The sequence below is a fragment of the Spermophilus citellus genome (assembly GCF_964194105.1).
Source record: "Spermophilus citellus genome assembly, chromosome: 14".
In the NCBI taxonomy this organism is placed as follows: domain Eukaryota; kingdom Metazoa; phylum Chordata; class Mammalia; order Rodentia; family Sciuridae; genus Spermophilus; species Spermophilus citellus.
This window is the reverse complement of record NC_138194.1, coordinates 49,839,974-49,864,577: the sequence shown is the minus strand read 5'-3', so window position 1 is coordinate 49,864,577 and position 24,604 is coordinate 49,839,974. Positions and strand designations below refer to the sequence as shown.

General features: G+C 36.4%; 1 long non-coding RNA gene across 1 annotated transcript in view; it reads left to right on the top strand.

The window, feature by feature from the left end:
- Window positions 1-11,973, top strand: part of LOC308633377 — an 84,161-nt gene extending 72,188 nt beyond the window's left edge. The window contains exons 2-3 of the long non-coding RNA XR_014018767.1: window positions 7,101-7,262; window positions 11,944-11,973. This is a non-coding gene — a long non-coding RNA (uncharacterized lncRNA). The remainder of the gene's footprint in view (window positions 1-7,100; window positions 7,263-11,943) is intronic.
- The last annotated feature ends 12,631 nt before the right edge of the window (window positions 11,974-24,604 follow it).

The window sequence follows — 24,604 nt, the reverse complement described above, 5'->3', positions numbered from 1 at the left end:
TGAGGGAAATTTATGGTGCTATGTACTGATATTAACAGAAAAGAAAGTATCAAATCTGTCTCTATATCTAACTTTACACACCAGAAGAATAGAAAAGACTAAGCCCAAAGTTATCAGATGGAAAGGAATAAGAAAAGCCATGGAAGAAAAAAAATTAAAGACTAGAAAAACTGTAGAAATGACCAATGAAACTAAGAGTCGTTTGGTGTTTTGAAAACATCTGGAATATTGCAAAGCCTTTATTTAGTCTAAGAAAAAAAGGAGGGAAGACACTCAAGTCAGGAATGTAAGGAGAGACATTATAATTGATATCTCATAAATAGAATCATGAGGAACTACTGTGAACAAGTATGTACCACAAACTGAATAACCTGAAGAAATGGATAAACCTGGAAACATACAACCTACCAAGTACAAACCATGAAGGAATAAAAAAATCTAAACACACCAATACCCAATAAAAGAATGAATCCATCATTAAAAACCTCCCAACAAAGAAATGCTCAGGAACTAATGGATTCACTGGAGAATCAACAAAACATTTAAAGAATTGCTTCTTATGCTTATCAAATGCTTCCAAAAAAAAATCAAAAAAGAAGGGAGTAATTCAAAACTCATTTTATGAAACTACCATTACTCAGATACCAAAGTCAGACAAGGACACCACAAATAAAGAAAAGTACAGGCCAATATCCTTGATGAATACAGATACAGAGTCCTTAACAAAGTACTAATGAACTAAATTCAAATAACACCTTAATAGGAACATCCACCATGGTTAAGTGGGATTGATCTTTGGTATGCAAGAATGGTTCAACCTATTCAACTCAATAAATATAATATGCCACATTAACTGAATGAAGGATAAAAAATTATATAATGATTTCAACAGCTGCATAAAAAGTATTTTAAAGTTTTAACATCCCCCTTTGATAAACTTTTTAATATATAAGATACAGAACATAGCAAATATGTAATAAATAATAAATTAGATAACATAATAAAAATCATCTATAAGAAGCACATAGTAAACATACTCAATGGTGAAAATCTTAAAGCATTTACAAGAAACAAGACAAGCATGCTCACTCATACCACCCCTATTTAATATTGTACTGGAAGTCCTAACCAGAAAAGCAGGCAGGAGAAGAAAGAATGTGAGGTAAGATGACTTGTTACAAATGTTGTGCTGGGAACTAAAATTTGCCTTTTTGGTTCATACTGCAAGATAAAATCTTTTTGCAAAAATAAATTGCATCTTTTTATTTATTTAGAGATTACTCATGGTATGAAGACTCTTTAATATGAAAATTCAGTAACTAGTTGGGAAATAGTCTTGGTGAAATCTGAAAATATATTTTATGGTAGGCCTGGGGGTGGCATACTAAGGAAATAAAATTAGAGGAAGTATCCAGGATGATAATTACAATGGTGTCAGGAAGAGGGGAAATGGATAGAGAATAAGGAATGAAAAGTATGGGTAAGAAGAAAAAGAGATTATGTTGGGCATTGTGGTCGAACTTTGGAATACCTCATAGGAATCACCGTTGAGCTCAATGAAACAGAACTCAGCATTGTCTCCTTTCATTAGTCATGTTGTCTGGGCTTAAGAGACCAAGAATTTTCTCAACCAGAAGTGGGTCAATATTCTCAACCAAATTTTCAGTTTTAGAGAGCTCATCTTGACTGGTTTCTTTCTCAACCTCTGACATTCTCCATCTTTTAACTCCAAATTTTCTCTATGTGTTGCTTGAAAATGTATCCTATTATTCAAAATGGGAATTAGGGGGAGGCTGCATTTCTAGTTGTTCCATGGAGGTATTTTATTAAAACTCAATATTGGACAGTAAGAGTGTCTTAGAAACTCAGAAAGTACATTTTGGAGCCAAGCCATTTTTGGAACTTTCAGTGGAAGTAGTAGTAGTGGTGGTTCATCCCAGATGGAAGTAGAACACAGAGAGAAAAACAATGGACAGGTTTGGTCTGGAAAATACTGAGATCAGAAAAACCACCTGAACTTAGATGATCTAGAGGCAGCACTGTGAACTGTTTATCAACTGTTTATCAACTGGCTCCAGAGAACTGAGGTGGGAGCCATCTTGAGGTGGCCACATTGCAGCTATTGCACCAGGTTGGGAGATCACTGCCACAGTATCCCAGTAAGCACCTCCCATGTGGCCTAGGGTGTACCTAGCAGAACGTAAGTGAAACAGACACAGAGAATAGTTTACCCAGTGGGATTCTAGATGGTAAAACTAAGGGGAGCTCGACTCTCTTCTCCTTTGAGTTTGTTGGCTCATATGACCAGCTGAAATGGATTGAAATCTGAACAGGCAGAGGTGAATACACTCAGGGACTAAGCCTTGGAAGGGTTTTCTGTTTTCATGGACAGCGGAGTATGTGGAGGATTGGCTCCCCTGCCCCATGTCATAGGCTTCTGAGATCCAGACTCCTGTCAGACATTGACAACTGCTAGGCTCTAGGGGAATGCTGATCTAATCTAACCAGAGCAGAAACCACCCAACAAAACCCCTGAGACTTGATTAGACCTAAACCTCACTTGCTGGAACGCCCCTCATAGAACTCACAGTGGCCCCACTCTGGGGGGGGCATAGATCTGATATGTGCAGACAAAATTCCAACTAAGAGTACTTCCCATTCCATCCTACCTCATGCTGATGAGAAGGGAAGCTGAGACTTACTTCAACCATCTTCAGGCTAAGCTTACTCTAAGCACAGCTCGAAGAACAACACACAAACAGGAAGGAGTTAACAATTTCAGTCCTTGCTCTAGTGTTCACTACATAGCTCCAGAAGAAAAGAAAAGAAAGATAGTCAGGCACAGACAGGGACTATACATTCTCCTTGACTATTTTGACCAACTCAATGGAAAGGATTCCTTCAATTTTCATTCAGAATCTTTTTCCTATGTGTCTTTGTGTGTGTTCTTGATGTACAGATTGGTTAATGGACATATACACATATATATTTTGTTTATTGTTTATCATTTTTTGGAATTTTTAAAAATGTAGTTATTTTTCCTTGCCTTGTCTTTTGAGGATTAGGGTTTTTGGTATGCATATTTTGGTTTTGGTTTGTAGTCTTTTATTTGTTTCTCTTGTTTGTTTTTTTTTTCTATTTTCTCTGCTAAGAGCCAGATTCTATTGTTCTCTCTTTCTTTACTTTATTTCTCCTATTTTTCTCCTTGTCTATAATCATCACCATCTACATCTCTTCTGCATTCCCTCTGTTCACTTTTTGAAACTATAAATTCTTTCTACCTTCCTATTTGCATTTTTTACCATCTTTTAGAACGAATTGGTTTATATAACTCCTACCCCCACCATTAATGCTGTTGCAATTAGTACTGCTGTGGATGACATAGTTAATAACTGTTGTCAGCTTTAATTACAGGTCTAGTTAATGTTTATTTATTGATTGTTGCTGGTGATTGCTCACCCCATCATTTCTGTTTTTTTTTTTGTTTGTTTTTTGTAATTGACGTTGTGGATGTCATAGCAGAAACCAGGTATTTATTTTAATGCTGTGTATTGTTTATATCAGTTGTTGCTATTGTTTGTTTCTCCATATTCTGTGTGGTGCTAGAAACCTATAGGGGCAATACAAGTTCATAGAGTAGAGTCTTGGCAGTTGAAATTATCTCAACCAAAAGACACCATAGCTTACTCCACACATGTATTAATTACATTCAATCTTCAGTTGCACTTTGATACAAACAGCAGGAGAGACAAAAAACGAAACTAATGACCAGGCCCCAAGTAGAAACGTCCCCTAGATCCTGCTAACAGACATCCACTGATAAAATAAAAATAGAATTTAATACAAAGCCTGTGGATACAACACCAATGAGGGTGTTTCAATCTAAGTAATTCTAGTACAATTTGAAAAGTGATAACTTAAAAGGCCTATTCATAAGAGTGAAAGAGAAATCCTTCTTAAAAGATATATAAAACCTAACACAGAAGTACAAGGAATATGAAAACACAAGGTAACATGGCACCTCCTAAAGTTAATAATTCAATAGCAACTGAACCCAAAGATATTGAAGTGGATGAAATGTCAGATAAAAAATTTAAAAGAGACATTATAAAAATGATCAATGAATTCCAAGAGAAAACAGAACAACAACTAAATGAATTAAGGAAGTCAGTATAGAATATGAATGAGAAATTCAATAAGGAGATAGAAATATTGAAAAAGAACTGAAAAGGAATCTTAGAAATGAAAGGCACAATAAATCAAATAAAATATCGAGTTGAAGTCTTTCTAGTAGAATAGACCATGGTGATAACAGAATCTTAGAGGTTGAAGACAAAGTGGCCAGCTTTGAAGACTCAGACAGCATTAAAGAAAAGAAAATAAGTACCCATAATCAGAATACATAAGAACTCTAGGATAATATTAAGACACCAAATTTAAGACTCATTGGAATTGAGGAGAGTTGTAAGATACATGCTAATGGAATGAATGTCTTCTTCAGGGAAATAATAACAGAAAAAAATTTCTAAACTTTCAAAATGAGATGTATATCTACATATAGGAGGTGTTCAGAACCCTAAATAGACAAGATCAGAAAATAACCTACCATGACACTTTATAATTAAAATGTTTAACATTCAGGAAAAGGGTAAAATTTCAAAAGCATCAAGGGAAAAATTTCAGGTCACATTCAGAGGCAAGTCAAACTCTAAAGTTTGTAGGACTTGAAATGATGTTTTCCAAGTACTAAAAGAAAGTAGCTGTCAACAAACATTGCTATATGCAGCAAAGCAATCCAGTTAAATCCAATGATGAATGAAAACCTTCCAAATAAAAGAAAACTAAAAGAATTCATAACTACTAAATAAGTATCATAGAACTTACTACAGAAATTCTCCACACAGAAGAAGTAAACTAAAAACCCAAAGCTCTATAAATGAACACATGTCATTTGAAGAGTAGCTAAGCAATTGATAAATAGGACCAAATAAAGCATCATAAATAATTCAAAATGGCAGGAATTAATAAATATTTCTTTCTAATAACATTAAATGTAAATGGTCTCAACTCTGCAATTAAAATACATAGGCTAGCAGAATAGATTAAATAATAAGAACCAGTGTATGTTGTTTGCAAGAGATGCAACTTACCGGCAAAGACAGACAGACACAAGCTGAAAGTGAAAATGTGGAAATTGGTATAACACATGAATGGAGCTTCCAAACAAGCAGGACTAGCTATTTTCATAGCCAACAAAGCTGACTTCAAAACAAAGTTAATAAGAAAAAAAATAAAGAAGGTCTCTTCATACTGCTAAAGGGAAAATCCACAAGAAGGTAAAACCATAATAAATATTTATGACACAAACATATGTGCAACTTCTTACAAAAAAGAGATACTAGACAATTTGAGGCTTAGACACCAGTATTCAATATAAATCTCTCACTATTAGATAGGTCATCCAGACATAAACTTGGAAAAGACACTTTTTTTTTTTAACTGGAACTGAAAAATGTTATGAACCAAACGGACAAAACATATTTATGGAATATATTTTATTTATTTATTTTTATTCTAGTTTGTTATATATGACAGCAGAAAGCATTATAATTCATACTACACATATAGAGCACAATTTTTCATATCTCTGGTTGTATACAAAATAAATTCACACCATTCATGTCTTCATACATGTACTTAGGGTAATGATGTTCATCTCATTCCACCATCTTTTCTACTCCCATGCCCTCTCCCTTTCCCTCCCACCCCTTTGCCCTATCTAGAGTTTATCTAATCCTCCCATGCTTCGCCTTCCAACCCCACTATGAATCAGTCTCCTTATATCAGAGAAAGCATTCAGAATTTGGTTTTGGGGATTGGCTAACTTCAATTAGCATTATATTTTCCATCTCTATCCATTTACCTACAAATGCCATGATTTTATTCTCTTTTAATGCTGAATAATATTCTATTGTGTAAATGTACCACTTTTTCTTTATCCATTCATGTATTGAGGGGCATCTAGGTTGGTTCCACAGTTTAGCTATTGTGAATTGTGCTGCTATAAACATTGATGTGGCTGTGTCCCTGTAGTATGCTATTTTTAAGTCCTTTGTGTATAGACCAAGGAGTGGGATAGCTGGGTCAAATGGTGGTTCCATTCCCAAATTTCCAAGAAATTTTTATACTGCTTTTCAGAGTGGTTGCACCAATCTGCAGTCCCATTAGCAATGTATGAGTGTGCCTTTTCCCCCACATCCTTGCCAACACTTAATATTGTATGTATTCTTAGTAGCTGTGATTCTGACTGGAGTGAGATGAAATCTTAGTTTTTATTTGCATCTCTCTAATTGCTAGAGATGTTGAACCTTTTTTCATATATGTGTTGATTGATTGTATATCATCTTCTGAGAAGTGTCTGTTCAGTTTCTTGGCCCATTTAATGATAGGGTTATTTGCTTTTTTTGGTGTTTAACAATTTGAGTTCTTTATATACCCTAGAGATTAGGTCTCTATATGATGTGTGTGGTATAAATTTGCTCCCAAGGTGTAGGCTCTCTATTCACCTCACTGATTATTTCTTTTGCTGAGTAGAAGATTTTGAGTTGAATCCATCCCATTTATTGATTCTTAATGTTAATTCTTGTGCTATAGGAGTCTTATTAAGGAAGTCGGGGCTTAGGTCTCTGGTTTAATTCCTAGGACCTTGATCCTTTGAGTTGAGTGTTGTGCATGGTGAGAGATAGGGATTTAGTTTCATTTTGTTGCATATGGATTTCCAGTTTTCCCAGCACATTTGTTGAAGAGGCTATCTTTCCTCCAATGTATGTTTTTGTTGTCTTGTCTAATATAAGATAACTGTAATTCTGTGGGTTAATCTCTGTGTCCTCTATTTTGTACCATTGGTTTACCAGTCCATTTTGGTTCCAAATACAATGTTGTTTTTATTACTATTGGTACGTAGTATAGTTTAAGGTCTGGTATGGTGATGCCACCTGCTTCACTCTTTTTGCTAAGGATTGCTTTAGCTAAGATTCTGAGTCTCTTATTTTCCCAGATGAATTTCATGACTGCTTTTTTTATTTCTATGGGTGCCACAGTCTGGCTGGGCAAAGTAACCGGGAGGTGACGGAGGTGACAAGCAACTTGAAGGTTGAAACGGGAACTACTTTATTGCCAATGAACTCAGCGGGAACTGAATGAGAACTCAAAGTAGCAGGCACCCAAGGTAGCAGGAGCCGCTTCTCTGCGGGACAGCAGAGGTACATATACCCAGCTAATTACACACAGCTTACCTTAATTAACATCATCTAGATACAGCAGTCAGTCATTAAGGAATCCTCATCATCTTAATGGCTCGATGGCGTTTCTTCACAAACCACTCCTCCTGGCAAACTGTCAGGCGCCATCTTGACTTGATTCGTGGCCCTCAACATACGAGAAATGCCATTGGGAGTTTGATTGGAATTGTATTAAATCTGTATTGTGCTTTTGGTAGTATGGTCATTTTGACAATATTAATTATTCCTATCCAAGAGCAAGGTAGATCTTTCCATCTTCTTTAGCATTCATAGATTTTATTGTAGAGGTCTTTCACCTCTTTTGTTCAATTGATTCCCAAGTATTTTAGTTTTTATTTTTTGAGGCTATTGTAAATGGGGTAGTTTACCTTATTTCCGTTTCAGACGATTTGTCACTAATATACAGAAATGCCTTTGATTTATGGGTATTGATTTTGTATCTTGCTACTTTGCTGAATTCATTTACTAGTTGTAGAAGTTTCCTGGTAAAATGTTTTGGGTCTTCTATGCATACAATCATATCATCAGCAAATAGTACTAATTTGAGTTCTTCTTTTCCTATCCATATCTCTTTAATTTCCTATGTCTGTCTAATCGCTCTGGCCAGTGTTCCAAGAACTATGTTAAATAGAAGTGGTAAAAGAGAGCATCCCACATGTATAAGACATGAATGGTGTGAAAGTACTTTGTGTACAATCAGTGTCTTGCTCTATATGTGTAATATGAAATGAATTACATTCTACCATCATTTATAACAAATTAGAATAAATAAAGTAAAGACATTCAAAAGAAAAAAAAGAGGGCATCCCTGTCTTGTTCTAGTTTTTTAGAGGGAATGCTTTCAATTTTTCTCCACTTAGAATAATATTTGCCTTGGGCTTAGCATAGATAGCTTTTATGATGTTGAGAAATGTTCCTTTTATTCCTAGTTTTACTAGTATTTTGAACAAGAATGGGTGCTGTATTTTGTCAAATGCTTTTTCTGCATCTATTGAGATGATCATATGATTCTTATCTTTAAGTCTATTTATTTGATGAATTACATTTATTGATTTCTGTATGTTGAACCAACCTTGCATCCCTGGGATTAACCCTGCTTGATCATGGTGTGCTGTCTTTTTAATATGTTTTTTATCCGATTTGCCAGAATTTTATTGAGAATTTTTACACCTTTGTTTATTAGAGATATTGGTCTGAAGTTTTCTTTCTTTGATTTGTCTTTGCCTAGTTTTGGAATCAGGGTGATATTGGCCTCATAGAATGAGTTTGGAAGTGCTCTCTCTTTTTCTATTTCATGAAATAATTTGAAGAGTATAGGTATTAGTTCTTCTTTAAAGGTCTTGTAGAACTCAGCATTGTATCCATTAGGTTCTGGGCTTTTCTTGGTTTATAGGCTTCTGATGGCGTCTTCTATTTCATTGCTTGTCATTGATCTGTTTAAAATTGTGTATATCACCCTGATTCAATTTGGGAAAATCATATGACTCTAGAAATTTGTCAGTGCCTTTGATATTTTCTATTTTATTTGAGTACAAGTGTTCAAAATAATTTGTAATTATCTTCTGTATTTCTGTAGTGTCTGTTTTGATATTTTCTTTTCATCACAGATGTTAGTAATTTGAGTTTTCTCTCTCCTTCTCTTTGTTAGCATGGCTAAGCATCTGTCAATTTTATTTATTTTATTCAAAGAACCAACTTTTTGTTTTGTCAGTTTTTTCAATTGTTTCTTTTGTTTGAATTTCATTGTCTTCAGTTTTGATTTTAATTATTTCCTGTCTTATGCTTTTGGTGTTGATTTGTTCTTCTTTTTTTCTAGGCTTTGATATGTAATGTTGTATAAATTATTTGTTTACTTTTTCTTCTTTTAAGGAATGAACTCCACACAATAAACTTTCCTCTTAGAATTGCCTTCATAGTGTCCCAGAGATTTGATATGTTGTACCAGTGTTCTCATTTACTTCTAAGAATTTTTAAATCTCTTCCTTGATGTCTTTTGCAACCCATTGTTCATTCAATAGCATATTATTTAATCTCCAGGTGTTGGAGTAGCTTTTATTTTTTATTTTATCATTGATTTCTAATTTCATTTCATTATGATCTGATAGAATGTAGGGAAGAATATCCACTTTTTTGTATTTGTTAAACTTGCTTTGTTACATAACATATGGTCTATTTTGGAGAAGGATCCATGTACTGCCTAGAAGAAAGTGTATTCACTCGTTGATGGATGAAATATTCTATATATGTCAGTTAAGTCTAAGTTATTGATTGTATTATTGAGTTCTATAGTTTCTTTGTTCAGCTTCTGTTTGGAAGATCTATCCAGTGGTGAAAGTGGTGTGTTAAAGTTAAGTCACCCAGAATTATTGTGCTGTGGTCTATTTGACTCTTGAACTTGAGAAGAGTTTGTTTGATGAATGTAAATACTCTATTGTTTGGGATATATATATATATATATATATATATATATATATATATATATATATATAATTGTTTTCTCTTGTTGATGTTATGTCTTGTTGATGTATAAATGTTATGTCTTGTTGATTTATGGTTCCCTTGAGCAGTATGAAATGTCCTTCTTTATCCCTTTTGATTAACTTTGGCTTGATGTCTACTTTATTTGATATGAGGATGGAAACCTCTGCTTGTTTCTGTAGTCTACATGAGTGTTATGTGTTTTTTTCCAACCTTTCATCTTCAGTCTGTGAATGTCTTTTCTTATCAGATGAGTCTCTTGGAGGCAGTATATTGTTAGGCCTTTTTTTTTTAAATCCAATCTGCCAGTCTGTATCTTTTGATTTGTGAGTTTAGGCCATTAACATTCAGGGTTATTATTGAGACATGATTTATATTCCCAGCCATTTTTGTTTATTTTTGTTATTTAACTTGACTTGGTTTCTCTTTTGATTAGTTTTTCCTTTAGTGTAATACCCCCGTCTGCTGGCTTTCATTGTTTTTTTTTTTTTTTCATTTTCTATTCATGAAACATTTTTCCAAGTATATTCTGTGGTGCATGTTTTCCAGCTGTAAATTCTTTTAACTTTTGTTTATCATGGAAGGTTTTTATTTCATCATCAAATTTAAAGCTTAATTTTGTTTGTTACAAAATTCTTGGTTGGCATCCATTTTCTTTCAGAGTTTGATATATGTTGTTCCAGGATCTTCTAGTTTTCAGAGTCTGGATTGAAAAATCTGCACATAACCTAATTGGTTTTTCTCTATATGTAGTCTGATTACTTTCTCTCATAGTTTTTAATATTCTCTCTTTACTCTGTATGTTATGTATTTTCATTATAATGTTCCTTGGTGTGGATCTGTTGAAATTTTGTACATTTGGCATCTTGTACACCTGTTGAATTTGGTTTTCCAGTTTATTCTTTATGTTTGAAAAAATTTCTGATATTATTTCATTGAATCAATAGTTCATTTCTTTGGTTTGGAAGTCTTTGACTTCCTTTATCTCAATAACTCTTAAATCCCAATAACTCTTAAACTCTTTTTATGCCATCCCATATTTCTTGAATATTCTGCTCATCTCTTCTTACCATTTTTGCTGTGTGGTCTGCATTTTTTCAAGATTATATATTTTGTCTTAATTGTCTGAGGTCCTGTCTTCCCAGTGATGTAATCTCTTGGTGATGAGTTCTATTGAACTTTTAATTTGGTTTATTGCTTCTTTTATTTCAATTTTTTTAAACCTCTATCTCCCTGTTGAAGTAATATTTGATTCCTCTATTTGTTTATGCAGTTCTTTGTCAAAATGATCTATTGCTGCCTGTATTTGCTCTCTTATATCATCCTTTAATTCACAGAATATTTTAATTATGTACAATTGTGAACTCCTTCTCTGTCATTTCTTCTGTTATGCTGGCCATGGATTCTAATAATGTGGTATCTTGTTTGGAGTATCTTTGTTTGGGGCACTTTCTTCCCTTATCTTTTCATGTTGCCCATGTGTCTAGCATTGTAGATCTGAAGCATTCCCATTTTTACCCTATAGGCTTATAGTGCCCCTGTAGGGCAATGTTTCTCCATTAAGGGGAAGGACAATGTTAACAGATTCCAATATAAACAACATAGCACTTAAGAACAAACATTTTCTAATAGACATTTACAGTTTGATCAAAATGTACAGAAATAGTGAATTTCAGTAGGTTTGTAAAAGGGTTTTCAGCTTCTGATTGTGGACAAAGAACTGGGGGTGAGGTGTAGGATGACATGCTGAGGGGGTAGGAGGTGAGGATATAGAGTTATTATATCTTAGGAAGTGTGGAAGAGAAATCTAATGAAGAAGGTTAGTAGAAGAAGTTTGTTAGGAGAATAGAGAGGAAGTAATTTTGGGTAGACAAGTAAGTGGGAAGACATTATAGTACATAAAACAAACACACAATATATATTAAGAAAAATAAAAAACGTTAAAATAGTAAAAATTGGAGGGGAAAAAAGAATATACAACACAACTGTAATATACTGTTTCAATGTCCTAATTCATGCAATGTACTTAGTTTCACATATGCTGGGGATATGAGGGCAAGAGAATAGAGGGGGAGAAGAAAAAGAAAAAAAATATCAAAGGAAGAAACAAGAATTGTTTGGATTGGAGATCACTACCTTTCCTCCTTCCCTTCTCATCCAATAGGTGGAGTCATCTGTTGTTAGCTGGTATCTCAGGATGGTGAAGGTAACCAGGGTTGGAGGGTTGGTCCTGGGTAGAGGGTACCAGGAAGTGGAGTGTGGCACCTGCCAGTCCTCCAAGGCAGACTGCACCTCAAAGATCTCTTTTGGGCACACTCCTATTATGTGAGTTCCTGTTCTTATCTCTTTATTTTGCCCAAAGACTTCCCAGTTCTTAGTCTCTTTGTTAGTCTCTAAACTGTATCACATTCACCCTCTCCCTTACTACTTCCTAATAAGTGACCTTTCTCTTTGGGGGTCTTGTGTGTGGTGCTTTGGGCATGTTGTGCACCTGCTGCTGTGAGTTGTTTTGTGTTGGGAAGTCACTGTGCCAGGTTAGCTGCTGCTGAGGAGAGGAGGGGAGCTACAAACTGGATACCTGGCCAGCCAAAGTTCCAAACTGGGAATTGTCTCCACTAAAGATGGTGATGAAGGTGACCCAATACAGAAGGGGCTGCTTTCAGCATTGGGGTGTTGGGTGTGGGGAGCCAGGCGATGGCATTGGATGATGTGTTTAGAGATGAGCTCTGTGGTGTGCAATGTGTGGTTTTGGCTGTCTTCAGAGCCTGTGTGAAGTTCCTGGGTGCAGGCAGACTACTGCACATAGGGAACTATCTCCATTGCTGCAGAGTCCCAAGATGGTGGCTACTGGGGGAAGACCCACATTGGTAGATGGGGTCCACATTGGAGTGGCGGCCTGAATTCCTACATGTTGGTACACTCCTGTGTGGGAGTAGCATCGGTGATTTTTGCTTGGAGGGGTGGCTGAAAGTTCTGCCTGGGTGCTGATGCTGATGGTCCGTCTCTGGCATCTGGTAATTCTGCATGGGTGAGCAGTTGGGAGACCTACTCTGATGCTGAGCCCTGGAGCCCTGCATGGGCATGGTGGCCATGATTCCTGCACAGAAGCAGGAATATCTCTTTCAGAGAAACAGTAGTCTCACTACTTGAGTCCCAGGTCACAGAATGACACAGAATGCTGCCTCCCTCCAGCCTGCCATCTTGGATCCTCCCTCAAATATTGTATCCAAGAAGAGCTGAATACACTTTCGTCTCAACAACCCATGTAAACTTCTTCAAAATAGAACATATTTCAGGCCACAAAGCAACCCTTAGAAAATACAAAATAATTGATATAATTCCTTGTATCTTATGAGATTATATGGGATCAAATTTAAAAATCAACATGAAAAAACCCTACAGAAAGTATATAATCATATAGAGATTGAACAATATACATGGAAATTGAATAATGAATGGGTGGTAGAAGAAATCAAGGAAGAAATTTTAAAAAATCAGACTGAAATGAGAATAATGATACAACATACCAGAAACTCTGGAACATTTTAAAGGCATTTCTAGGAGGAATGTTTAGAGCTATGAGTGCCTACATAGAAAAATCAGAAAAATCCTAACTAAAAAACCTAATGATACATCTCAAAGACCTTGAAAAGAAGGACAAACTAACTTTAAAACCAACAGAAGGAAGGAAAAAGTTAAGATCAATGAACTTTAGAGTGAATAAAATACAAAGGCTCAATGAAACAAAAAATTGGTTCTTTGAGAAGATAAACAAGATTGTTTAGCCCTTAGCCAAACTAAAAAAAGAAAAAGAGAGAAAACCTAAATTAATAAAATTAGAGGTGAAAAAAGGAGAAATCACCACAGACACCTTTGAAATCCAGCAGATCATTTGTGACTCATTTGAAAACTTATACTCCAATTAATTGGAAAAGCTAGAAAAAATGGATATATCTCTAAAAAAATATTACCCAACAAAACTGGATCAAGAAGACCTAGGAAACCTAAAAAGACCAATAACTTGTAATAAAATAGAAGCATTAATAAAAAAAAAAACTTCCAATGAAGAAAAGTCCATGACCAGATGGATTCTCAGCTTAATCCTACCATTTTTAAAGAAGATATAATGGCAATGATCCTCAAATAATTTCATGAAACAGAAAGGGCTGGCATGCTTCCAAATTCATCTTTGAAACCAATATCACACTCATACCAAAACCAGATAGGGGCACATCAAGGAAAGAAAACTACAGACCAATATGGCTCATAAACTTAGATGCAAAAATACTTTAAAAAGTAGTAGTGAATCCTGTTCAACAATATTTTAAGAAGACTTTACACCATGACCAAGTTGGTTTTTATTTTAGACATGAAAGCATGTTTGAATATACATAAATCAATAAATGTAATTTATCACAGAAATAGTATTAAGGGCAAACAATCACTTAGTCATTTCAATATATGCAGAGGAGATCTTTAACAAAATTCAGCACCTATTTGTGATATAAACTCTTAAAAACTAGGGATAGAAGGAATCTATGTCAACATCATAAAAATTATATATGAAAAACCCAAAATAATCCTCATAGTTGTGGTACATAGAAAATTTTGTGGTTCATTTTCTTAACATAGGTTTAACCTTAGTTGTACATAACTGTAACCATTTAAAAAATAGCCTTTGCCTTTGCCAGTCCAAATTTTAAAATTAGCTAATTGCATACATTGTAAGCTCAAGTTTCCCCAGTCAAGGAAAGGGGAAACACTTACATTAAGGCTAAAAGCAGGCAGACTGCTAACCCAGGTGCACTTGTTAGCCAGGTTCCTTAGTAAGCTCTTCTGGCAGGAACTTGCTTTGGTGATCCACTTCTGAGTATGTCTTTGATTTCTTGTGGCATCTCTGTATTTTTAACATAATAAATGGGGAAAAAACTGATAGCATTTTTTTAAAATCTGGAAGAAGACAAAGAAGTTCATTCTCACTACTCCTATTTGATATAGTGATGCAAATTCTAGCCAAAGCAGCCCAGAAAGAGAAGAAAATAAAAGGTATAAAACAGGAAAGAAATCAAATTACTACTGATTGCAGATGATATGATCATATGTCTAGAAGATTAAAAAAAAAAAACTCAACCAAAAGACTGATAGAGCTATTAAACCAATTTGGCAAAGTTGCAGGTTGCAAAATAAATATATAAAAATGAAGTTTTTCTATATTCAAACAACGAATCTGCTGAGAAGGAAACAGAAAAATAATACCACTCATACAACACCCTTAAAATACAATACCCAGATACAAATATAACTAAGGATGTGAAAGTTCTCTACAGTTAAAACTATAGAACATTGAAGAAAAATATTGAAGAAGACCTTAGAACAAGGAAAGATCTCCCATGTTCATGAATAGGCAGAATTAATATTGTTAAGATGACCATATACCAAAAGCAATATACAATTCAATGCAATCTCCATCAAAATACCAATACTATTTTTTTTTCACAGAACTAGAAAACACAGTTCTAAAATTCATTTGGAAGAATAAAAGACCCCAGAATCCAAAGCAATTCTACGCCAAAAAAGCAATTCCAGAAACGCCACAATACCTGACTTCCAATTATATTACAGAATTATAGTAATAACAACTGCATGGTACAGTATAAAAACAGACACATAGACTGATAACAGAGAATAGAAGACACAGAGAAAACCACACACATGTATACCATCATCTGATCCTTTACAAAAGTGCCAAAACATGCATTGAAGAAAAGACAGTCCTTTCAACAAATGGTACTGGAAAACCAGTTATCTATATGTAGAAAAATGAAACTAGACCCTTATCTCTCACCCTGAACAAAAATAAACCCAAAAGTGATCAAATATCTAGGAATTAGATGAGAAACTATCAAGTCTAGAAGAAGAAAAAAAAAGTTAACATTCAGCATATGGGCACAGGTAACAACTTTCTCAACAGGATCCTAAAAGCTCAGAAAATAATACCAATAGCTAATGAGTGGGATGATATCCAGAAGCTTCTGCATGGCAAAGAAAATACTTAGCAATTCAAGGAAGAACTTACAAATTGGGAGAAAAATCTCTTCTGACAGATGATTAATATCTAGAATATATAAAGAACTCAACAAAAATTTACCCCCCAAATCAAATAACTCAATTAGTAAATGGACAAATGTATTAACAGACACTTCTCAAAAGAAGATATACAAAAGGTTAATAAATATATGAAAAAAATATTTATCATCCTTAGAGATTAGAGAAATGCAAATCAAAACTGCACTGAGCTTTTATCTTATACCAGTCAGAATTTCAGTCATCAAGAATGAAAATAATAATAAATGCTGGAAAGGATGTGGAGAGAAAGGAAGACTTTTACACCATTGGTGGTGCTACAGAGCTGGGGTCTTCTAGGAAACTGAGGCAATGCATGGAGCCCCTCTTCAAAACCTGATTCTTTTGATCAAGTCAGAAGATTTCAGACATGTCACTCAGAGTAACAGGAATGAGTTTATTGAAGGGATAGGAAAAGCGAAAGGGAACTCTCTCAAGGGAGAGAGTGGGTCCTCTCAGAGAGGAGCAAGACCACAATGTCTCTCCTGCACTCCTGTTTTATTGGGGAATCCCAGAGGAATTTCCAGAGAGTTCTACCCAGATCTACCTCTTGACTTTTGACAGCAGGTTGACATCAGACTTTCAAGTACCTATTGCCATGACAAATCTATGTCACCTTGGGCCATGCTAACCAATTGTAATTGGATTCTCAACCATGCATTCTCACAGTTTTTATGACCAGAAGGAATTATCTTTATTGTATGGGATCTGATCTGTTTAAAGGGTCACAAAAGTTTCTCTCTTCAACAATGTGAAGAAGGGGAAGAACAGAAGGCAGGGTGGGGATAGCAATAAGAAAGAGAGTGGGATGAATCTGACATGACTTTCCTATGTTCATATATGAATACATCACAGTGAATCTCAACATTGTATAGACCCACAAGACTGGGGTTCTAATTAGAATAAGATATATTCTTAAAAACATATTCTAAGATATGTTTTCATAAATATATCAAAATATATTCTACTGTCCTGAATAACTAAAAAGAACAACTAAAAATCTCTTGCTTCAAAGTAACTTGGGTTCCTCTTATCAACATTATATTCCAGCTGAATTTCCTTGCAGATAACATGTAGTTTGCTGAGAAATGTGACACATTCTGTTTCAACTTAGGCTAGACAAGGCTTCAGGCTAATTGATTTTTGGCAAAGAAAACATGTGGGGGTCATCACAGTGGGCCCATTTTATAGAATTATTCTCTTGACCTCATTTTCCTACAATCCTCATCTGTCTGTCCCTTAATAGTGGGATTGTAAATTAGTACAACCACTGTGGAAATTAATGTGGAAGTTCCTTAGAAGACTAGGCATGGAACCACTATATTACCCTGCTATATTATTCCTCAGTATTTATCCTGAAGAATAAAAGTTATCATACTACAGTGATCCATGCATACCCATGTTTGTAGCAGCACAATTCACAATAGCCAAACTATGAAACCAGTCTAGATATCTATCAATGCATGAATGGATAAATAAAATGTGATACACACACACACACACACACACACACACACACAGAGATTTATTCAGCCATAAAAAAATGAAGTTATATCATTTGAGGAAAAATGGATGGAACTAGAGATCATTATTTTAAGGAAAATAAGTTAAATTCAAAGGTGAAGGGCCATATGTTTTCTCTCATATGCAGAATCTAGAGAAGATAAAAGAAGTGAAAGGTGGGGGGATATCTCCTGAAAATCAAAAGCTTAGTAGAGGAAAGGGATTATGAGGTGAGAGGTGGGGAGGTGGGGGAAGTGCTGGGAATTGATGTTGGCCAAATTATATTGTTATATTTTATACATGTATAAAGATGTAGTAATAAATCTCATCATTATGTACAACTATAATGCACCAATAAAATGGTGGTATCTAAAAAATGGCAAATATTAAGAGATAAAGAATAAAACAGTGATTACCAGGTTCAGAGAGGGGGATTGGTTAAATGGGGAGATGTAGGTCAGAGGATATAATGAATAAAATAGTAAATGGTCAGGCAATCAGGGTAATGGGCTCCAATTAAGGTCTTGTTCAAATGCAGGGACCACACTGGGAGACTAACTGGTAGAAACATTAATGGACCCCATCAAGGCCTTTTTAATATGTAAAGATCAGAAGTCTTACCTCTGGGAACATTCCAGCCAACTTTTTTTTTTGTTCCAGAGCTGTGGGGAAATGGAAGGTAGGATGGTGAACCCAAATGGGAATTTCAGGAAAAATTAAAATGCAAGCTAAAAGACACAACCAATAGCCTTGATACTTTTTGAATTCCTGTTTAAAGGATTTTAGTGATGCCTCTACCTATAAACCATATAAGCCCTGAAGGGAGCACACAAAAAGGCAGGCCCCCTCCTGTATCATGGAAGGTCTCTCTCTTTTCTCTTAAATAAATCCTATTTCATTTACTCCTCTCTTCTGTTATTGACTGTGGATGTTATTCTTTGAATTTATGATTAAAAAAAACAGAAGAAATTTGGCAAAATGGGGGAATTTACTTTCACCTCAAAACTCTGGTTTCAGTAACAAGCAGATGAAGAAATATAGAAATCTAATGTATAATGCTAGGATTATTGTTATAAAATTATATTGTGTTTAGGATCTAAGCTAAATGAATAGATTTTACCTACTCTAGCCACAAAAATAAGCAGTAACTATGAAATGAGATGAATGCTAATTGCTTCCCTATAGTATCATTTCTACTAATTGTATTCCATCCCTTTGTGTCATATACCTTAAATAAACACAATAAAGTTTATTCAACACCAAAGAAAGAAAATGCATCCTATTACCCCAATTATAAATTTATCTATAAGAACTTTGAAGGAGGATAATCTGTTAGTGATTGTTGAAAGAATTCCCCACGCAAAGACACTTCGCCAGGAGAATTCCAATTTTATTGCAAAAGCTGTGTGCTTATATAGAACTAAAGGGGAGATGGTAGGGCTTAGATAAATGGCAGGCCACCCGTTTATTGGCAAGTTCTTCCAGATATGAGTTCCCGTGCCCAGGAATTAGTTCTCATTGGGGCTAAGGTTCCCCACCAGTGAGGTTTGAAATTGGCGCTGGCGGGAGAGTTCACAAGGGCGGGAACTTTTCGCGCCAATGCAGAGAAGAAGAAGGTAGGAAGAAGAAGTCCTTAGGCACCATGTTGGGTTTTTTTCTCTGGGGTACGGCTGCCGTTTATACTTTTCCCAACATTCCTCCCTTTTTGTTTTCTTAGGAATTGGGGCGTCGTTAGTCAGATCCGGCTGCTTCCTGCTGGGTGGGGGCGCCGTAGGGCCTAGAAAGGGAAGTGGAGGAATGTTTGGGGGGCAGGTCTGGGGATATCATGGCAGCCAGAAATAAAACCCAGTGGCTATAGACAGCTACTTCCGTAGGGGTGAAGTCTGCCGCGTCCAGCGAAATGGACCGAGTCCGGCGGGAGACGTCGGGGTTAAAAGAATTCACAGGACACCAAGGTTCTTCATCCAGGGGAGACTGACTTTATTATCTCAGCTCATACTTATATATTTCTTTCAGATAGAATAGAAAGCCACTAGTAGGCGGGAGCAAGGAGGAGGGGAAAACAGGTGGTTCACGTCGACTCATAGTGAGCCTTCAACCAGGAACCTTATCAGACCCAAGCAGGTCAGGGCATCCCCACATGACCATTATAGGCTGAATAATATGGAAACAGACACCACAAATCTTTCAAGGCCTTGGGAGCTGGCCTCTTTGACGTGCACACAAGAAACCAGGGCTGGCGCCAAGCCCCGGGGGCCAGGGGGGATCCGAGCCAGCAGTTCCCCCTCTTTTGTTTGTTGCACGTCAAAGGGAATCAAGTAGCCCCTGTCTTAGGTCGTTCACTGCCCTTACAGTGCTTACCCGTCTCTGGGGAGGCCCCATTCCCCTGTCTTAGGTTGCAGTGTAAGCGTGAAAGTTGCCTGTCTCTGGGTACTACAAGATCAGCTCGTTGTTGCCAGGGCATTTAGTGGTAGCGATCCAGCCAGTCATTATTGGGTCTCTAATTGGTTCCGGTTCGACAAGGCATAGAGTCAGAGGAGAGGAATAACAAAAATAAAGAAGGAAAAAGGGGGTAAAAGGAGGAAGGCATGAAGCAGGGATCATTGTAGAAAAATCATCTTCGAATTGGTCGGAGACAAACTTCATCCTTGGTTTGTAGGCGTTGATAATGTACCTGTATTGGCTTAGAAGTCAGAATGTTAATTTGGTCTTTAATAAATTGTGTCATTCTCTTGACAAGGCAGAGGCCTACAGCAACTATAAGAAGGAGACCGAAAAGCGGTCCCATTACAGTGGATATCAAAGGAGTTAACCATGGGGTATTTTTAAACCATTGTTCAAACCATCCTTGTTGTGTTTTAAACTCCTTTTGTCTTTTAGCCAATCTTTCTGTGACTTTTTCCATAGTTTCATGGACTACCCCAGTGTGATCTGCATAAAAACAACACTGTTCCTTTAAAACTATACATAGTCCTCCTTTCCTTAGGAACAATAAATCTAGTCCCCTCCTATTTTGTAACACAACTTCTGAGAGGGAGGTGAGGGATAATGTCTGGTACCTTGGGCCAAAACTGTAATTTTTTCCCGTTTCCACATTTTGTATAGTCCATTTTAGATTCCTAAGAATATGGGGACTTGTTTGAAGATTTGTGCCTACTGGGAGCAGTCCACCTGCATTACCTGCATCTCTTGTAAGGCTGTTTCTATTAACCTGAGTGCCTTCAAGGCTTTTGGAGTAGGTTTTCACAGGGAGGTGGGTGAGGGGTCTCCTCTCAAAAGGTCATACAGGGGTTTAAGTTAGTAGTTCAATATACTTAATGTTTAATCAACAATGTGAATTTATTTACCAAAATTAATCTTTATCTTAAATAGTAAGAATTATTAGGCAATAAGGATCTTTCTTTAAAGAAATAAACTTACATTTTAATAGGTGTTTGTCATGTCAAAATATGGACAAAATTTTTGCTCACATTAGTATAGTTAAATTAGGAAAATAACCTGAAATACCCTTAAATTAATTATAGTCAGTTTAGTATATATAAATCTCTTTTTTAATTGTTCTAAATTTTTACATCATCTGTTTAGATACCAATATAAAAATTTTTCTCTCTCTCTTTTTTTTTTTTTTTTTTTTACTTAGGAAAATGAATATAAAGACCTTGTTTTACCCAAAGATGATTTCTTTCTTCTTTTTAGGATCTATGTGTGCTTTTTCTTTGTTGAAGCATCCTTTTCTTTTTAAGAAAAAATATACTTTGGAACAATTTCTGAAAACCTTAGAATCTATAAACAAATTATTATACTTTAATAAGAAATATCAATGAAAATATAGTTAAAACCCTTAGATATTCTGTAGAAATAATTATAACAATTTATCATCTTATGAGTTTAAACAGTAACTTTGAGAATTAGAAACTACTTGATTGTATTTTCACTTAAAAGCAAATTTATAGTAAACACACTTATCTCAAATATCTGTAACTGAAAAGGCAGAGTATCTGATAAATGTAGATATAAAACATAAATTATGGGTTTCCTGTTGAAGGAAAACAATTAAGCAAATATATATTAACTAATCAATTAGGCATGTGCTAATTAATTTATAGATTAACAAATATAGGTTATTTAAATATCTAAAAAATATATATTAAGAATAAGAACTTAACTTATAATTGTATTAACTTTCTGTAACCACGTAGTCTTAAAATATTTGGATCCATTTTAATTTATTTTTAACTAGGAGTGCACTCTTCTATGTGACGTCACTTGATGTACTGAAATAAGATCCTTGAGTATACATTTTTATTTTTATAGTTAACAATGAAAATAAGGATTTTTTGGTCATCACAGGAACTTTGCCGGCTTGTTCCTGTGGCGAGCAAATGTATCCTCATGACCTCCAAAATTAAAAGTAAAATATAAAGAAGCATATTTGATATCTCTCATCAATAGAACATTATTTAGTAACACAACTATAAAGAAAAAGTCAGGTTATTTAACTTAGAATTAGCTTAAATTTAGGACTGTAACATAGAAACCTGTAGAATTAAATTTTGTCTGAAAAAGATATCTTTCGTTAGCATTTACAGGTAGGCATCTTTTAAAAATACAGGCTCTGAGCAGCTCCGGTAGAAATCTGAAACACAGCAGTACAGGTTAGTGGCTGGAAGGTGGGACTAGAAGTCCTGTCTGAGTGACTGTGGAAGAACCAATCGGAAGTCCGCAAAAGTGTGGGAGGTGGGACCAGGAAGCCTCTCTTCCGGCCAGGCAGCCCATGGTTACCATGGAGTCTGCTGCCCATTTTGGGGGCAAAAGTTTCCCAAGTTTTCCTAACCGATTGCATTTTGTTTGATTTTGTCTGTATTTTTCCCCCGCCTGGCCAAGATCTTACTGCGGTAGCAGTTTGTTCTGTCTCTGGACTGCCCCGTACTCTCTGGCTTCCGGGGCCCAGGGTGGGCCCTTGTTCCAGTTTCCCGGCTGCAGTGGGCGTCCCTGAGCAACAAACTTGGAATTACACTCGTTGTTCCAATGATTTCCCTTGTCACATTGGGGACAGGGGCCAGGCATGCCTTCCTGACCCCGTCTATCCCCCTCGGGACAATTTTATTTAATATGTCCCTCTTTCCCACATTGGGAGCAGCTTTTGGGTTGGGCCCCTTTACCATTAAACCCTGACAATCCCATTTTGAGGGCAGTAGCTAAAGCCTGTCCGGTAATATGAGCTCCATTAATATCCTTATAAGCTCGAATCATGTCATTAACACTCTTTGCTCTGGTAGATTTAATAGCATTTTGGCAATAGGAATTTGCATTTTCAAGAGCCAATTGCTTAATGACTGGCATGACTTGTTCCAAGTTAGGGAATATTTTTCTTGCTATCTGCATCAATCAGGCTATGAAGTCAGAATAAGGCTCAGAGGGTCCTTGAGCAATTTTTGAAATTTTTGTTTTAGCATTTGAAATAGGTAGAGCCTTCCAAGCCTGAACGGCTGCTGTAGCTATCTGAGCATAGACCCCAGGATCATAATTAATTTGTTGATTTATGATAGTATATTGTCCCGAGCCTGTTAACATTTCAAGGTTACGCCGTGGGAAGCCGGCGTCCTGATTGACTCGGGCTAGCTCGCAACACCTCTCTTGATTTTCACTTTCCCACAACAAAAAAAAATCCCCTCCGAACAACACAGCCCTGCAAAGCTGTAGCCAGTCACTAGATGTCAGCTGATTGGCAGAAAAAGACTCGAAGAGAGTCAATGTAAAGGGGGCATGGAGTCTGTAATTATTAACTGCCTCCTTTAGTTGTTTAATATCTTTAAAGGCTAAAGAAACATACACTCCGGCCGGCTGTCCATAGGCATCCAGGTTTTCAATTACTGGAAAAGTTTGGGCTATCTTAGGCTGCCACTGAACACCCCCCCCCCCCGCCTTTTGGGGTTGTCCTCGTCTCAATCGGGGTTATAAGGAGGGAGCGCAACAGGGATCGGGGCCGTAGGTGCTTTAAATCTTGACTTCTTCATTCGACCCTCCAGTTCTTCTATCTCCCTTTCCAGTTCCTCCTCCTGCCAGCTGTTACCATGGAGCCCAGTTAGTAACTCCCTTATCTTAGAAATGTACTCAGCACTGTGAAGCCCAGCTCAAGGCCAGAGGCCTTGTTTACATATTTTTGTGAAAAACTAGTAAGGGAGTGTCTAGCGCCTGGAGTGCTGATTTTTTTTCAGACAGTAGCCAAATAAAACAGGGCAACATGAAAATAGGAAATTTATCTACATTGAACCTTTTTGTAGAGATTCTTTTGCTGAAAATCCTAAAATAAGCCATGGTGAATATTCTGGAGAAGGTCAGTTAAGACTTTTCTGTGGGCCTATTAGGGAGGGGGAAGATGAGAAGGCAGGGTTGAGAGCAGCTAGGGTGGATCTAAGAATAAAGAAGGAGATATGAAAGAATAATGGGAAAGGGGTAAGGACTCTGCCATTTGCTCTTCCTGGACCTGGTCAAGGACTTGTTCACATTCTGCAAGCTGTTCCTTAATCTTTATTTTATCTATTAACAAAGCATCTTTAACCAGTCTCCATAAAGAGAAAGTGGCGATTGGGATACTTTCCGGACCTTGATCCCTCAACAATCTTTGTAAATCACATCTGACCTGATCCCAATCATTGTTATTAAGAAATCCCCCTGTCAGAAACCAAGGACATGCCTGGGCAATAACTTCAACGAATTCTGTTGCAGTTTTTGTTTTTATTCCGGTTCCCTGTATGTTCAACAGCTCTCTGAGTTTGTTGGCCAGACGAACTTTGGCTGCTGAGTTACCCATGGTAGCTACCTGTTCCTAGTTTAAGTTTCAATTTTTCCCCTTCTCTTATCGAAGGCTTCTTTTCCCCTTCTCTTTACGAAGGCTATTTTTCCCCTTCTCTTATCGAAGGCTTCTTTTCCCCTTCTCTTTACGAAGGCTATTTTTCCCCTTCTCTTTACGAAGGCTATTTTTCCCCTTCTCTTTACGAAGGCTATTAATCCTCCCTCTTCGTGGAGGGAGCCCCGACCACTTACCTTCCGCTTTCTGATCTCGGTAGGAACCTCCAATATGCCGCATCCGGCGAAATGGACCGAGTCCGGCGGGAGACGTCGGGGTTAAAAGAATTCACAGGACACCAAGGTTCTTCATCCAGGGGAGACTGACTTTATTATCTCAGCTCATACTT